The sequence below is a fragment of the Pinus tabuliformis genome, chromosome 6, assembly GCF_031772625.1.
Source record: "Pinus tabuliformis cultivar Carrire ecotype Pingquan chromosome 6, CPIR1, whole genome shotgun sequence".
NCBI lineage: Eukaryota > Viridiplantae > Streptophyta > Pinopsida > Pinales > Pinaceae > Pinus > Pinus tabuliformis.
In genome coordinates this window covers 1,473,649,092-1,473,668,311 of record NC_142292.1, presented here as the reverse complement: position 1 = coordinate 1,473,668,311, position 19,220 = coordinate 1,473,649,092, and positions in this window count along the sequence as shown.

Here is a 19,220-nt window from a genome sequence, read left to right as displayed (position 1 = left end):
AAATAAATATTCCAATACGTGGGTTGGGTTGGGCAAAAATTGTTCCAGTGCATCAGTCTCAAGGAATCGGCCCATTCATGTGCTTAACAGGGGCAACTTCACTAGATTTAATCAAACTATATTACTAACCTTTTGGACACTTTTTATAAGTACCAACAACCCGTCGAGTACGATGTCAACCAAGCCAATCTCATATCCTCTGATATACACTTTTCTCGAGCAACTGCTATTTCCCATAGCCTCCTCTAACAAACAAAAGTTTTCCAACAATAACCAACCCAATCAATATAATTAGATCCAAATGGTTTGAGGAGAAAATGAGATTTACATCTAAAAAAAGTTTACTTTGTACAAACACATTGTAACTCTTTTTACAGAATTAGATTCAACAAAATTGTAACATGGCCAAACTTTGGTTTAAAAAGATGAAATAATGTAACAAGAACATTGAAAATGACTGGAAATCCCAATAGAACAACAACTCCTAACCAATACCAATATGCTTGTGGGAAAATGGTACGTCTCTTAAGGGATAGAAACACCCAAAATTGTGGTATTCTCTACACTCTAAAGCCAACACGACTCCATTTTGCCCAAAAGCAAAGAACTATGCCATCAGAGGCTATGGCCGCCAAGGGCCAGTGAAAACCTTTGAATCATAAATATAACCTGCAATGAAAGGATAAAAAAGTTTAAATAACGATAAAATACTTGGAACATTCCTGAGTTTAAAGTTTATTCTCTAACATTCTGTGACCAAAAGAGTGCTAACCTGGAGCAAACAAAGAAGGAGCTCGTTACCGCTCAAAGTAGCAAGGGTCCTAAAAGGGTATCCTTGGAGGGCTATTACCAGGGCAAGTGCAACAATGGAGCAATAGCCCACTATCACCTCGACTATGACTCCCTACTCTTTACGAACTTTCACCAATGGGAGGAGACCCGCTATAATAACGATCACAAAATGAATGGATCAATGATAGGGTGAAGGGGTGATCCTGGGGGGTTATTCATAAGAGAGGCTCAAATGTATGGCTTGTTTGCTTTAGAAGGAAAGGTTGGAGGCTCTCAAGGAAGGGCTCAAGGATAATTTCAAGGTTTAGGTTTATGGTATGTATCTTATAATGGGGGTCCCTAAGCCCTAAAATTCTTATGAAGGCTCAGATTGCAGGATATCTTTGAAGAATTATCCTTAATAGTTCATGGAACCACACGGGACGAGGTGGACCTGGGGTTAGGTCAAGGGGGTAGGGTTTAGCAACCAATGATATACTTGACCTAATCATGGAAGAGAAGGGGACCAAGAAAGGAATTTTCAATGAAAGATAATGCAATGATCACAGTGAGGTTTCTAGCCTGAGGAAACCAAGGGAAAGAATCTGTTTTCAAGCTAGGGCTTGTTATATCTCAAGATCCCACTGCCAGAATCTCATGAAATTTAGAGGGATTCTTAAGGACACACCAACGTAGTTCTTGACCAAATATCGAAGTGTTTGGATGGCTAGATTGTGAGATAATTGATTCCCTAGGTGACCTATGTAGGCTAGGCCTAGAAAAGAGGGGAAGGTGAAAAAAATAAGATTTGATGTGATCACCTATGGAGGACCCGTGCCTAATCCTTTTGGGGAGATTAGATTCAAGTAGAATTATAACTATGGACTTGGATTTTCTATGTCAAGTAGGCCTCAAAGACAGCTTCGCTTAACATTAGGGTAGCAACAAAAGAAACTTCAAGAGTTATATACTTCGTTTTTCAAAATAGATGCTTATCAAGATAAATTTCAATGATGAAGCATCTCTAGGAACATTCACTCATAACACATGGCCCATACATGAAACATCACTATCTAGAAACAAAATTTCCACAACTTCGCATAAATGGATGCAGTAAATTAGCCCTAGTATAGCGAAATCCTAGCAACAATGTATGTGACAAAGTAGAAATAAAGAATAGCATCAAATTTCACTTATATTTATTAAGAGTATATCCAACCATCAAAATTTTTCCAATCAAGAAGCTCCAAGACAAGATAAAATGATCCAAACATTAAAATTCATTCCATGCTCCAAAAATTTGTCCTCCAAGAAGGATAGCTAAGTTCTCTAAAGAGATATAAGTCCAATCCAAGTGATGATGCAAAAATGAATTCACATCACTTATATTTGTACACTTTTAATGAGTTCTATTTAGCCAAGTAGGCCTACATTAGCCCCTAGAATAAAATAATGGGCAAAATAACCAACTCTTGGTGACAAGCCCACCAAACTAGCTCATAAACAAAAGAATAAGCCTCTCAGGAGATTGAATGATCAATAGAACATGTCGTTGGGCCTTCTAAGAGGCCTGATGAAGTCTATAGGTGCCATAATGAGAAATATAAGTCCTAAAAGCACTAGACAAGGGGTTGACCCCTTGTTTTCCAAATAATAAACTTGTGGTGCTCCAAATGGGTGTGAGAGCACACAAGTAACCTCATGGGTCTCCAAGTAGATTGAATATGCTTGTAGACCATCTACAAGGACTTAGATGATAGTTTAAGTGATGTCACAACATCATATAGGTCTTGGGTGATCTGTCAAATGCATGGTACAACTATGGGGTTGGTTGGGCACGGTGAACCATGTGCATCTTCCTCATCCAATAGATGAATCTCTAGAAATATCTGAGTGTCTCTGGGGATCCATGGAGTGTTTTCTACGGCTGTGGAGGCCCATGGCTCTCTACACAAACCCTACATGTTCCAATGTATCCGTATGGAGGGTTAGGACCTCATATAGGGACACCAAACCCAAAATGGAAACCATCTACAATCCTGCATAAGATCCAATGTGTCTCGTAGCCTTCCAGTACAAGAAGTCATTCAAAGAAATAGAGTTAAAAAGCTTACAAACCATGGACAACAGGTGGGCACTTCATAATGGCATGCCCTTCCATAATGGGTTTTGGCATGTGCTAATATCTCCAAGCTCCAAAGGGAGTTAACCAAGTACCCTATCAGGTGGTTTGATCCTTTAGAGGGGATAGTATGTCCAAAGTACATCCTTAGAATGGTGGCGCCATGTGATAAAGAGATGAATGGAATAGGGAATGAAAGGGGCAATCCTGGGCCACATGTCGGGGTACAAGGGTAGCTAATAAAGGGAATCCCACACTTGGGTATATAATGTATAGGAGGAAGCAATCGTGGTGCATGAGATACGCAGACCTTGATTTTTCCACCCTTCTTTATATTTCTTTTTTCTTTTATGATTTTTCTTTGATTAACTGCTCGGGGCTCAAAGAAGAGTGTAATGTGTAAGGTATAGCAGTGGATACCCTTTTTAATCTAGGGGGGTTCATTGCTCACCAGGGATTGGGACAATCATGGGTTCCAGAATGAAGAAAGAGGCTCATCTAGGGCCTATAGGAATCAGGGTTATGACCTTGGGGATGGGGTAGAGCTCATGTATTTGGCTTTTTCCCATGTGCTAAATGTGTTTGTCTTAGCCATCTTTTTCATTTTGTGGTACATTTTCTTGTTGAATGTGGTCAATTATTCTTTTACTTTTCTTTTGGGCTGCATCAACCTTTGGGGCATTGTTTCAAGCCCACCCAAGTTATGGGAAAGTGGAAGGAGAGGGAAACCCTATGTGGACCTAGTGAGGAACTGTGGACCCAGGTAGGAAGAATAATGAATGGGGCTCTTATGAATGGAAGGGGAGTAATGTATGTGGGTGAGGGAGCAAGACCACGCAACCAAAATCGGGTGTTACCCTTTAGTACCAACCTAAAACCCAAAGGTCAGTAAAGGAGATCCCACACAACTAAGATCCAAGGGTAACATCCAAAAGAGGTCTAAGGGACAAGAGAACAGACCTAGCCCACTCTTTTTGTTGAATCTCCTCCCCCATTAATCCATGCCCATAAGTGTCGATGATAAGCAAACTACAATACTCAATTACCAAATGACAAGGCATACCTTTAGGTTCGAGAGGCCCACTATCAAACATACGATAATGACAGATGGATGAGGGACCACATGGCTAGCTGAGGTGGCAGAGAAATGGCACAACGAGCTAGTTGGTAGCTGCAAGGGGTTGTTGGCTACTGGTTGAGGACCATATTGGAGAAAAATTTCTCCTAGGGATATCACCCACAAAATGGTGGATAATAGAGCCTAGTTAGAAAGCGAGCGATACACAAATCCTACAAAACCTTAAAGTAAACAAGAAAGTAAGGAAAAGGAATTACCCTAATTTTACCTAGTAAAGACCTCCTAGCTCTTCAAAACTTCCAAACACCTGATAGAAGAAGGTTTTTATAAACACTGTGAACATTCTGGTAAAAGAAAAACCATAAAGCTTGATTTTTCTAGTGTATCTTCTAACTAGATAAAAAACTTGACATTACATGTGACTGAGGTCGACCTGGTGACAAGAAGGCCTTTGGGTATCTCCAAAAGCAAACCTATGTAAAAAAAAAAAAGGAATATCAATATCAATGGGCTAGGGTCTTTCTTTTAAGAAAATTATTAAGACATAAAACGCTAGGGGTGACATGTTACCTATGAACTCTCATCGCCAAAACCTGTATCTGTATTTATGGAGAGGGGTTTCATCAAATCCCCAAAATGTCGCACAGGAATCATACAAGATAGCAGGAAACGCAGATTTAATCCAAGGAAGGGATCATCTTTAGAATGTATGACAGTTTTACTAAATCTTATCATGGAAAAACAATTTGTTTAGAAATGATATTTTTGTTTTAGTCAAACGCCACTAAATATAGGGATTGAAAATATCTTGTATCACGAATAAACTTGCCTCCAAAATCAACACTTATGTTGCTCACCACAAACGTCGTCATAGACAATAAGATAATGGAGGCATGCAACAATAGATTGAAAGGATTGGTTTCTTGGATACCCCAGATTCGATTACCTACACCTACGAATCGCGAATGCAAAGGCGAATTTGCTTGCCCAACATCGTGTCTCAAACTTCGTCAGAGCATTCATCAGATCAACCCTTCAACAATAACATTGTTAGTTTCATTCAATTTTTGATAAATCTCTCGGTCAAACCAACAGCTCTATGCAATTAAATTCAACGAACCACATAAATTAACTAAATTTAGTGGCAGATAGATGTCACAAGCACAACAAAAGGGTAGACGAAAATGTGAGGTAAATTGATTCAAAAGAAACACCTATATGTGTGTGCAACAAATGAATGATAGATCTAAATGTATGATTTAGGTTTGATTGTAATGTTAAGGTGGATGTTTTTATGGCTTAGATTTGATATTAATGTGTTTTCACCATACTAGTACAGTTAAGAGGTTTTAAAGGCTCTAAAGATGTATGGTATAAAAATTAAAAATTTAAGTTATATTATTAAAAATGATTTTATGAATAAATATTAGATTAATATTAAAACAATTCATTATTTAATAATATTGTTTAAATTTTTTTTTCTAAAATTTGTTAAAATTTGTTGAATTTATGTGTATAAATTTTATTTTATTTTTTTCTTATAATCAAGTATAAAAAATTCAAAATATTTTAATGTCAATCATATATAACTTAATTTCTAGAAAGATGAAGAAAGTCAAACCCATGAAATTTCTCTGGAGAATTTGAACTAACCTTTTGAGTTAAATGTTAAACATGTATAACTAACCTTTTGAATAAATGTTAAACATGTATTTGAGAAAATATCACTAACATGAATAACAAATAATTCTATGATGCTATTTTTTGAGTAAATATTTCATTCTTGTTTTTTAAAAAATTATTTTTAATATTCAAAATTATTTGTCAATGTACTTTACAAAGTTGAAAAAAAATCACCTAAATTAGAATAACCACTAGGAGAGAGCCTTCTATTGTTGTTTGGGGACCAATACTAATTATAGAACTGGGCTCACACATCCATTAAAAGCCTTCTATTGTTGTGCAGGAACCAATATTAGTTATAGTACTGGTCTCACACATCCATCAAAAAATATTCATAAACCATCAAAAAGATGCACATAAATAGTTTATATTAAGTTATATAAGTTATATAATTTAGTCCAAAATGGGTCCACATATTGATTGGGCTAACAAGTGTCAAATACCAAACCTTAACATCATAGGTTGACAAAACATAATGTCCCAAGGAATGTTGATAATATCGCCGAAATATCGGCGATATTCGGAAATATCGCGATATTTCCGGCGAGCCAATATATCGCCGACAAAATATCGCGATATTTTCAGCTTTTGAAAATATCGCGCGATTTCCGAAATATCGCCGATATTTCGGAAAATATCACGCGACAATCGAAAATATCGCCCGATGACTGTAAAAAATTTCTGCACGGCCTATAAAAATCCGATTTTGGTTTTTTTTCATATCATTTTCATTTCTAATTGTTGGAGAAGGAAGGGGAGAGCTATGTGGTTGCTGCCAAGGAGGGTTTGAGCATTCTAGGCCCTAGTATTGATATGTTATTCATGGTAATGTTAAATTCTTAAAGTAAAAGTGACATTCTCCTTAATCTTCATTTTCATCCTTTTACTTAAATTTTTAACATTACCATGAGATTACTCAGGATGTTTGAGAGTGGTTCCGACCTCATTGGATTTCATATGGAGAAAGTAGAATTTTAGATTTCGTTCAAAATGCAGCAGACTTATCAGTTTTTTAAGATTTCAGGATTGGGAGATTGTAATGTTTCCAGGTGACACCACCTACCCGGACTACCCCTGCCACCAGTAGAGGATGTGGTCTACCTCCTATAGCTCCTACTTTTAGTTCTTCAGCGTCTAGAGCATAGCAAACTCCACTTCCAACTCCACCAGCACTAACATCTACATCTAGAGGGAAAGGGAAAGCTGTGGCATTTTCTCGCAAGAGGGGCAGAGGAAATCAATAGGATTAGACTTTAGTTATTTTCTTATGTGCTTGTAAGTTGTACATGAACAATGAACATTGAATATTCAAGGATCAAGACCAAGCATATCACATTCTAATTTCTAAATAGTAAATTTTGATTCTATTTATTTTTTTAAAGTGAACTATGAACTCTGAGAAGTAATTATATTTTAATTTGATTAGATAAGCTGCAACCTGCAATTTAATATGGATAAAAAACTATATTTTGGTATATATATATATATATATAAAACGTGTCCCCCATGTCTTGTTTCCAAGTCGTTGTGTTTCGTATTGAATACTCGTATTTACGTGTTTTCCGTGTCTCGTGTCCTCGTGTCATGTGACTTAGCTTAGACAATATTGATGTATTGTCTCCGTGGAGGGTGGAGTCTGAGGAGCCCCTCTTGGAGGAGTCACCTTCATGGTTAGAGCTAGTGGCAGATGATCCATTAGAGCAGGGGCAGCAAGAGGAGGACTCAGAGTCAGAGGAGCAGCAGCACTCAGAGGAGGAGCAGGAGGAGGAGGAGGAGGACACTGAGGGAGCATCAGCATCAACACCATCTGCTATAGATATAGGACAGCATAGCCCCATACCTAGCACTCATTATTTGACATTAGGTGCAGAGGCAAGGTCAGGGCCTCCTACTGCTAGGGGCAGGCCTGGGAAATAGCCCATCATGTTTTCCCGTAAAAGGGGGAGAGGGCAGTGATTTCAGATAGATAGCTGCTAGTTTTATTTGTTGTGCTACATATAACTCATGATGATGATATACTTTTATATATGTGATGTTATTTTGTATTGGTTCTCCACATTTGAGTCCTTGAATGGACAATTATCAGGGATCAGCAGGACTTGGTATCGTCTTTGATGTATCATTTCTATTTGACATCATATATATCAGTGTTTTCTTCATATTTATGTGCCAATGTGTTTATTTCATGTTGTTATTGCTTTATATGTTTAAAAATCTGAAAAAAAAAAATGAATATATTATGCATTTTTTATGCTTGCCGATATTCGCTGATATTTTGCCGATATTTTCGCCGATATTGCCGATAAGATATTTTTTGGACCCTCGCCGATATTTTCCCGATAACGATATTATCAACATTGGTCCCAAGTACCTCCATCTTTGAATTACCAAATAAGTCAAAATGAACTACAAAACATTCCATTGAATTCTATTCAAGAGTACACCTATCCCATCAAACAATCACCCACTTATTTCCACTGGAGCAACACATCCCATTGCTCAATAATACCTGCACAAGAATAGGTGAAATGTGTCTTTTCCATATGTACATGTGTGTTTAACCATTCAACCTATTGAAGACAATAAATGGCAACATTCAATTCAGGAATTAGTTCAGAGGATGCAATAAATGACACTAACCCTTTAAATTCAAGTATTAAACACACCAGCCTTTTCAATTCAGGAATTAAAAACAAGAAAGCACAAGGATTGACAATGAAAGATTATCAACCATTTCATGTCCAAATCAATCCAGACCACACATTTGAATTTGGGAGATGGCAATCCATGCCAATCTTCCCTACCAATTAAATTCTATATAAAAAAAATATAAAACATCAACTCTTACTGATTTTCATTTCAAACATTCATTCTATTCATTAGCTATTGGAGACATACAATCAGAGTGTTCAGACATCGTTACATTCATTCTATTCATAAGTGGGTGGAGACATACAAACGGAGTGTGTGCACACTGTTACATTCATTCTAATCATCAATTGTCGGACACATACAAACATAGTGTGTGCACAATGTTACATTCATTCTATTTATCAGTTGTTGGAGACATACAGGTACGTTTTTGTTGAATAATGTTACCATTTTTGTTGAGAAACAATGGTAAATTAAAGCCATTATAGCCAATATCACTTGTTAAATAGATCACAAGATCGAGAAGCATTTCTACATGCATAACAGATCCACTGATTTAGAAGCCACTTTCAATGCCATTGTAACCTCAAATCTGACCCCTGCAATTCTATATAAGACTACTATAATAGCAAAGAATATCCTTTCAAAGAGCAAATTCTAATGCCAGGTAGATTCACTATCTAGTTAGAAAAGCATTTCTAAATGAATAACAAACCCACTGGTTTAGAAATTCTCTTTTAATTATTAGAATATCAAATTAAGACGAGATAACTACAAGATTGCAGGAGCAGAACTACAAGTAATTAGAGGATTAGCTATTCTAATTAGAGAAGAACTAAAACTGGATAAGATGGATATTTTGGACCAGAAACTGACATATCACACTTCCGTTCAATTGATTTATGGACCATGCTGAGCTTCTGCATATAAGGGAGCAACATTGAAGGCATATAGTGCACCACTAGGTGTGGAAAACCCAAATTGTAATAGTTGTGAGAACATGTTATATTATCTTTGTTTCTGTTAAGGTCTGTCAAGGTCCTGCATAAAATTAAAGTGAAGGTTTCAGAGTGCTATCATGAAAATCTGCATCAGTGGACCTACCTAATAATTATAGGCCATCTAGCCTTACCATGACTACGCCTCTCTGTTTGGACTGGTAATTTTCCAGTCTCAAGGGGGTCCCCTAGGTGTTGTATGCTGCAAACAAACCAATAAGTCTATAAAGAATCAAAGTTTATTAGCACACAGAAAACTCAGCGTGAGTTGTTGCCCCTAAGAAGATAACAGCAAGGATAAATTCTTACCTATATTAATGATCGTTGAGAGAAGGTGCCTCCAACAGCGTAACAAAGAGTGAAGAAGGAAAAAACTAAAAATATATGTGCCTTAGGTGAATCTAAAATCAAAATAAGTATCAAACAAACCAAACATCACAACACATCTAACAATTATTGAGCCAATAGATTCTAAGAACCAGAGATAAGGCATAATACTACCAAACCAAATATTATTTGAGGTTGAATTACACCACAGTGGGGTCAACATTGAAGGAATATAGTGCACCATTAGGTTTGGAAAACCCAAATTGTAATAGTTGTGAGAACATGTTATATTATCTCTGTTAAGGTCTGCCAAGGTCCTGCATAAACTTAAAGTGAAGGTTTCAAAGTGTTAGCATGCAAATCTGCGTTAGTGGACTCGCCTAGTAATTATAGGCCATCTAGCCTTACCACTATTACGCCTCTCTGTTTGGACTAGTACTTTTGCAGTCTTAAGGGGGTCCCCTAGGTGTTGTATGCGGCCAACAAACCCATAAATCTATAAAGAATCAAAATTGATTGGCACAAGAAAACTCAATGTGAATTGTTGTCCCTACGCAGTCAACAAGAAGGATAATTTCTTACCTATATTAATGATCGTTGAGATCAGATGCCTCCAACAGTATAACAATGAGTGAAGAATGACAAAACTGAAAAGATACGTGTTTGAGGTGAATCTGAAATCAAAATAAGTATCAAGCAAACCAAACATTGCAACATATCTAACAATTATTGAGCAATAGATTCTAAGAACCAGAGCTAAGTCATAATAGAACCAAACCAAATATTATTTGAGGTTGAATTACACCACAATGGGGGTAACATTGAAGGCATATAGTGCACCATTAGGTGTGAAAAACCCAAATTGTAATAGTTGTGAGAAAATGTTATATTATCTCCGTTAAGGTTTGTAAGGTTCTGCATAAACTTAAAGTGAAGGTTTCAGAGTGCTATCATGCAAATCTACCTCAGTGGACCTACCTACTAATTATACGCCATCTAGCCTTACCACGACTACGCCTCTCTGTCTGCACTGGTAATTTTCCAGTCTCAAGAGGGTCCCCTAGTTGTTGTATGCTGCCAAAAAACCCATAAATATGTAAAAAATCAAAGTTGATTGGCGCACAGAAAACTCAGTGTGAGTTGTTGCCCCTAAGCGGTCAACAACAAGGATAATTTCTTACCTATATTAATGATGGTTGAGATCAGATGCCTCCAACAATATAACAATGAGTGAAGAATGAAAAAACTGAAAAGATATGTGCCTAAGGTGAATCTGAAATCACAATAAGTATCAAGCAAACCAAACATTGCAACACATCTAACAACTATTGAGCCGATAGATTCTAAGAACCAAAGATAAAGCATAATAGAACCAAACCAAATATTATTTGAGGTTGAATTACACCACAGTGGGGGCAACATTTAAGGCATATAGTGCACCATTAGGCATGGAAAACCCAAACTGTAATAGATGTGAGAACATGCTATATTATCTCCGTTAAGGTCTGTCAAGGTCCTGCATAAACTTAAAGTGAAGGCTTCAGAGTGTTATCATGCAAAGTTGCATCAGTGGACCTGCCTAATAATTATAGGCACCTTACCACAACTACACCTCTCGGTCTGGACTGGTAATTTTCCAGTCTCAAGGGGGTCCCTAGGTGTTGTATGCTGCCAACAAATCAATAAGTATGTAAAGAATCAAAGTTGATTGGCACACAGAAAACTCAATGTGAGCTTTTTCCCCTAAGCAATCAACAAGAGGGATAAATTCTTACCTATATTAATGATCATTGAGATCAGGTGCCTCCAACAGTATAACAATGAGTGAAGAAGGACAAAACTGAAAATATATGTGCCTTAGGTGAATCTGAAATCAAAATAAGCAAACTAAACATCGCAACACATCTAACAATTATTGAGCGAATGAATTGTAAGAACTAGAGATAAGGCAAAATAGAACCAAACCAAATATTATTTGAGGTTGAATTACACCACAGTGGGGGCAACATTGAACGTGTATAATGCACCATTAGGTGAGGAAAACTCAAACTGTAATAGCTGTGATAGTTTAGTTATAATAATTAGGATATAGGAACAAGAACAAGAAGGAAATAAACCTCTTACTTGTATTTGACTTAGGCTTTGACTTGCAAGAACAAAAAAACTGGGACTAAGAATTTGAAAGGGAATAACTACATAGGGGAGAGATACCAATACACGAACGCCTCCACCTTAGACTTTTAGAATTTGAAAGGGAATAACTACAACTAATAACCCTTACATAAAAACATGCTAACCCTTACTAGGAATAAAATGAATGGCAAGAACAAAATGAGTGCCAAAAACAATGATTTGAGGACACAAAAAGTTGGTTGGGTTGAAGAAACTGTGTTATGTCAAAGCTGTTACAAAAATAAAAAGGAATAGGTCTTCCTAATAACTCATATTTTAACCAACTAGAAATAAAATGAATGCCAAGAGCAAAATGAATGACAAGAACAATGATTTGAGGACACAAAAATCTAGGTTGGGTTGAAGAAACTATGTTATGTCAAAGTTGTTACAAAAATAAAAAGGAATAGCTCTTCCTGATAACCCATATTTTTACCAACTAGGAATAAAATGAATTCCAGGAACAATCATTTGAGGACACAGAAAAATAGTTAGGTTGAAGAAATTGTGTTATGTCAAACCTGTTACAAAAGTAAAAAGGAATAGCTCTTCTTGGTAACTCATAAAAATAATGTAATAATGAATAAAGAAGTTAAAACCCTTCCAATGATGAGTTTTAGATCCGAGATGTATTCAGTTACAATATATAGATAAAGAACTAATTGTTGTTGCTCATTGATTGCAAAGGCCAATGAATTGCCTTGTTTTCTAATACAGTTTTTTAAAATCAAAATTTTGTGGTAAATCTGCAGGTTGTTGTAGCCATGCCAAGAGTTTCTATTGCAGATCGTACAAGGAACAGGAGGAGGCGAGGGGCGGGGGGGCCCAACTGCGATCCATTTCATCATATGAAGATAGGGGGTGTGATTTGAATGCTCCCAATGCACCCAGTAATGTCGTTGAAAAGGACATTGTGGTGGCAGATCATGCTATCCCACCATCAACCACAGAGTTGCCTTCAACCACAGTGCAAGTTGCAAGTTCAACAAAGAAAATCAGTGCCATCAGAGGCTGGACAAAGCAAGACATGCTATTTGTAATTGATGACATCGAGTTTAAGGGGCATTCAATATGTGCCTCTGCAAAAACATGGTATTGTTGCCTCTAACATACATTTTGGATAAATTGGTTGACTAACACAAAGCATAGAGGCCCTGTTACAATTATCATTGAAGAGGACGAGGCCGAAGTGGTTGAGTGGTGTAAGGAGATGGCCCAATTGGGACATGGATTAGAGGTTATATAACTTAAATCCATAGTGGCTCAAATTTGTTAGGGGAGGCCAAACCTCTTCAAAGATGGGTTTGCTGGTAAATCATGGTGGAGTGGATTTTAAAAAAGGCATCCAGACCTTGTGCTACATACAGTTGAGGGCCTTGACAAGCGACGGGGCTTTAAATCTACGCCCTGCAATTATGTCCAAGTTCTATAACACTCTTTCTGCTGCATATAAGCAACACTCATATGCCCCATACCATATATGGAATTGTGATGAAACAAGCTTACAGGCAAGAAGGAATCGTGGTATGCAAGGAATTGCCAAGAGAGGGAGCAAAAATGTGCCTAAGCTTTTGCCTAAGAGCAAGGAGTGGATCACAATTCTTTCTTGTTTTAATGCAATTGGTTCTTCAATTCCAAGATTTTATCTATTCAAAGGTAAAACACAACTAAAAAGTTATATACATAATTGTGAACCAAGTGCATGTATGGCAGCTCATCCCCATGCATGGATGACAAAGGAACTATTCCGGAATTGGCTTTGTCACTTTGTTGCATTTGTACCAGGTGGTGTCTTGCCTGAAAATAGACACCTACTGATTTAGATGGCCATGGAAGCCACATGGCTTTGCAGATAATTGAGGCCAAAAATTTTGGCATTGACCTATTAACATTTCCGACTCATACCACTCACAAATTGCAACCCCTTGATGTTAGTGTGTTTGGGTCTTTCAAGAATTATTTCAAGGTCGAGCGAGCTTCGTGGATGGCAAAGAATACAGGGGTGGAATTAAAGAGGTTCGACCTGGCTAAGCTTGCAAGTAAAGCATTTAAAAGGACACTCATACCTTCTAATATCAAGGTTAGATTTAGGAGGACTGGTATATGGCCACTTAATGTTGATGCTCTTATGCATGATACTGGTTGTAGCCAAGCATTTTATGTGGAGGGTCAAGAAGCAGAGAACTTACAAGACCATGTTGATGCCCAAAAAAATGCTGTTGATGCTCAAGGTATAATGTCCCTTTATGAAGGGCACTTATGTGGTGATGATGATGAACATGTGAGTGAGATACAGTTCAGTTATGAAACAATTGTCAATATCATGGAGGATGTCACACCCACTAAACCACTTGCCAATTCTGCATGTGATATTCCATATGAGGCAGTAGATGAAGCGAATGAAAATGCAAACTTGATTTAAAATGATAATGCAACAAGATTAAACAATAAGCAATTGAGCATGCCAACCCAGGTAAGCCCACCATCATTGCTGGCAGAGGCCATGATGAATATCAACACACACAATGTGTCTACCACCAATGAGGAAAGCATGGACACACCTTCACAACCATCAGATTTGAACACCGAACTTGTTCATTATTTGCAATGGTTCACTGGAAGAGGAGCCGATTCAACATGAAATCCCTGAAGAAGCCAACAATGGGGGCCAATTAGTTGTACCAGAGGTTGAAAGCCAAGTGTCAGATCTTGGGGAGCATGGGACAGCACATCAGAAAATACTTGGTTCATTCCTAAAGATACTAGTAGAGAGAATGAAGGCCTCATCAAGGCACTCAACTGCAGATTGTCTTCATTTGGGGAGGAGTTCACAGTTGCTCACATCTGAAGATTATATGAAATTATTGTTTGAGTCTGAACGTAAAAAAAAAAAATGAAATTCAGGAAACTAAAAAGAGAAAGGAGGAGTTGGCCAAGGACAAGAGAGTTGCAAGGATTGCAGCAGTAGAATCTCGATCAAAGGAAAGGTTGGAAAGACAAAAAGCAAGGGAAGATAAGGAACATCAAAAATAATTGGCAAGGCAAGAGAGGGAGGCAAGAAAGGTTCAAGAAGTATTGGAAAGAGGAGGAGGGGTGACAAGTAGGGAAGTCTATGGTCCAAGCTAGTTTGAGGCAAATAGGATGATGTCCAACACGTTGAACCACATTGCAGAGAACACACCATCATACCAAGAGTTGATTAACATCCAAGTCCCTCGCTATCAGCCAGGGGTTGTGCCCACCTCATATACCGCTACCAGTGCAGGTTTAAATCCTAATTGTGCTTATGACACTTGCACTCAGTTCTGGGGTTAGTAACACAAGTGGACACTTGGGCTACGCAGTCCCTCCATGGCTACAAGGAGAAAATTGGAGTCAATGCTATGGTAACATTCAAGAACATCCTAATAAACCCATCTTAGGTAGTCCACCATACTTGGGTCAGGCATGAGACTCAAAAATTTTGGGCAATGCAAGAAATGAAGGCCATCAAGCATAGGGGTGGCATGAATTAATTTTTGTAACCACATCGCAATGTGAATTTTGTAAGGATGCAATATGTTGATTGGTTTCATAGTAGAATCTAAACTTCTACACAATTAAGGATTATCCAGTTCATCAGATTGAGGATTGCAAATGATAAAAATACCATTCTCTTCTACACAGTTACATCCAGTTTTACTTGATTTGAGAATGTTTGTTATGATGTGTAGATAATTGAACTCTGTTTGAATAATTTAATCAAAGTTAGATCAACTGAATTCAAGATTCTGAACTATATTGAATTTGAATTGGAATTATGATCTGAAAATTATTTTTATTTCGGTGTGAAGATCCAACTACAAGAAGTATGACCAGGATAATCATTTAATTTGGTAATTACTTGATGAAAGGCAGCATAATAAAGAAGGAAAAGAAGTGAACATAAATCACAGGTAGTTACCAATAGAAGATACTAATAACCAACGAGAAACTGAGCATGAGGGGATTCAGCAAGAGACAAAGAGATATGTAATATTTATCCAGTGGAAGAGATTTGTTCCTATTTCAAGAGAGGTTATATATTGCACATATAAAGATAAAAAAATTATCACATTGTAATTAGGATCATTACAAACATATTCATTGTTGAATAATAGGTAGAAGCTTCATTGTAGCTCTTTCCACCATGGGGACCCTCAGCATTATGGACCATTTCATTTTCAAAGAAATGATCTACCCAGGAGCATGTGGTTGAGAAGTGCAATGGAAACCAGCCCTCTATCTTCTTGCAAAGGGAGTAAACAAAAGAATCCCTTTGTTCTCACTAAAGGAAATTCAAGAGAAAATAATAGAAAGTAAAGATCAATTGAATCTAGTTTGAAACAACATTGCAAAGGAAATAGAACTAAATGCAGTGTGTGGACTCGATAAATGCAATCTTTATAAATGGACTCATGTATCTAACTATAAATCTAACAAATGTATAAGAGAGGTTATATATTGGTTGTTGTGGAAAGTCAAGACCAATGCCAACGATGGATACCAATGCACTATAACACTCTATCCCAAATAGACAAGTTGTTCGTCTAATGCCAAACCCAACACTCAAATTAACCATTCCTCTACCTTTTGAAGATTTGAATACATGCATGTGTTCTAGCACTCTTTTGAATAGTACACCAGTGGTAAATGACTCGTGTGAGCAATTAACATGAGTATCATGTTTTCTCTATCATTGTTTTCCCAGTTGAATGACCCATATATATATATATATATATATATATATATATATATATATATATATATGTTTTCTTAGGATATGAAGCACTTATCATTCTTATTATGATCACTGCAACCAAGAAACAATTAACATATAATTCACAGGCTGATAAGCAATGGTTGTAGGCACATGGCATATTGATGTTGTTTTTGACTTGTACAGAACACATGGGATGGTTGTAGTGGTGCTGGGAGTTGAGGCATATGGAAGAACAAGTCCAAAGGATGGTTGTTTGTGACTGCCTACACTCTGTATAGAGCATTCAAAGCAATATCGAGCAAGCCAATGATTTAGAGATTATGAATAGTGTTGTGTTTGTATACTAGTGATTCCACCGATCAATAAAGGGGTTGTATAATGTGGTCTACACAAAGTAAAGATCAATCAAATCCAGTTTGAAACAACATTGCAAAGGAAATAGAACTAAATGAAGTTTGGACTGGGTAGATGCAATCTTTATAAATGGACTCATGTATCTAACTATAAATCTAACAAATGTATAAGAGAGGTTATATATTGATTGTTGTTGAAAGTCAAGACCAATGCCAACTATGGATACCAATGCACTATAACACTATATCCCAATTAGACAAATTGTTCGTCTAATGCCAAACCCAACACTCAAATTAACCATTCCTCTACCTTTTGAAGATTTGAATACATGCATATGTTCCAGCACTCTTGTGAACAGTACACTAGTGGTACATGACTCATTTGAGAAATTAACATGAGTATCATGTTTTCTTCTCTGTCATTGTTTTCCCAGTTGAATGACCCATATATATATATATATATATGTGTGTGTGTGTGTGTGTGTGTGTGTGTGTTTTCTTAGGTGGCTATAATGAATTAACAAAACGTAAAATTGTAGAACACACTCTACTATTCAAAATTTAAAGGATATGAAGCACTTCTCATTCTTATTATGATCATTGCAACCAAGAAACAATTAACATATAATTCAAAGGTTGATCAGCAATGGCTGTAGGTATATTTCAGGATATGAAGCACTTTTCATTCTTATTATGATCATTGCAACCAAGAAACAATTAACATATAATTCAAAGGTTGATCAGCAATGGCTGTAGGTACATGGCATATTGATGTTGTTTTTAACTTGTACAAAACACAAGGGATGGTTGTAGTGGTGCTAGGAGTTGAGGCATATGGCAAAACAGGTCCAAAGGATGGTTGTTTGTGATTGCCTACACTATGTACAAAGCATTCAAAGAAATCTCGAGCAAGCCAATGATTTAGAGATGAAACAACATTGCAAAGGATTTAGCTAGTCAAAGCAGTCGATCCACCAGCATCTACTCAACAAACAATGACAATGATAATGTTGTACCCAAAACCCACAAAACTCATTGAAAACCCACAAAACAACTCAACTCATTGAAAACCCAAAACCCACACAACTGAAGCTAAATTTCAGAAAATTAGCCAAAACCCACATAGGTGAAGGTGTTTAAAAACACATACACATGCAAAACAAAGGCACAATAATCCAATTCGGCTAAATGTGTTAAAAAACATAGGTATTCAGGCTGGTAGGACAATGTCCTACCTTCCAGTCGTCCAGTCATCGTTTCATCGACTTTCTCCATGCCAGCAAGCCACAGGAACCCCAGATGCTCCAAAAACCGTAGCTTAGACTGCAACAACCTGCAAGACAGCATCAAACATTGTTAGATATCCCCAAACCTGCAGAAAACATGTGAAATTCAACCCAAAAGATCAAAAATTTTAACTACAAACCTGAAAAATCCCTTCGGAGCGCAAAATGGTCATGTCCAACACCGAGCCGAGCTAAATTCGCCACAGGGAGAAATGCAGACGAATAACGAGCCCATACCACCAGACAGGGAAGAAAAACCAGTGGAAAAAACAAGACAAAACGGATGAACACAACCGAACAACCTCTAGCACGACCATCTCTTATGCTCCATAAACCACTACCCGCATTGTCGATGACTATTATGGCAGTGACCGCCATTAGAGCAGCGGCGTGCAACTACTCGACAGCACAAATGAACAACAACAAGACCCGAACAGAAATTAACAGTGCACAAAACAACCTGCAAAGACTATGTCGTTACAAACCCTAAACGCCCTGTTAATCTGTTGAACCGATGGGCATGTACGAGCCACAGGTGGACGCATGCGAGGACCACATGTCATACAACAGGCGAGGGTGCTAGGGTGGCGTTGGTGTGGTCCATGAGACCTTGGGGGGTCTTTTAACCTCTATCAATGAGGTGTCATACCTCTTCCAGACCCCTGTGGATATCCCAGGACAGCTCACACCACACCAACCAGACAACTTCCTCCAGACCATGGTGTACATGACGCAAGTGCATGCACCTTCGTCAATGATACATCATGGATGATGATTTTTGTCATCAGGATGGGTATTTGAAATGCAATAGATGCTGACATCCTTGGCTCAGATTAAGTATGGGTGGCTCTCCCCTAAACGAAAATTTTCCTTAATGTTTTGAGTACAAATTTGAATATGGAAAATGATTATGTTAAGTGGAACCTGTATATTTTTTTATATATATATATATATATATATATATATATCAGGATTTAACACAAAAATGGCTTAAAATATTAAAAATCAACTAAAAATTAATAATGAGCATGATGAAA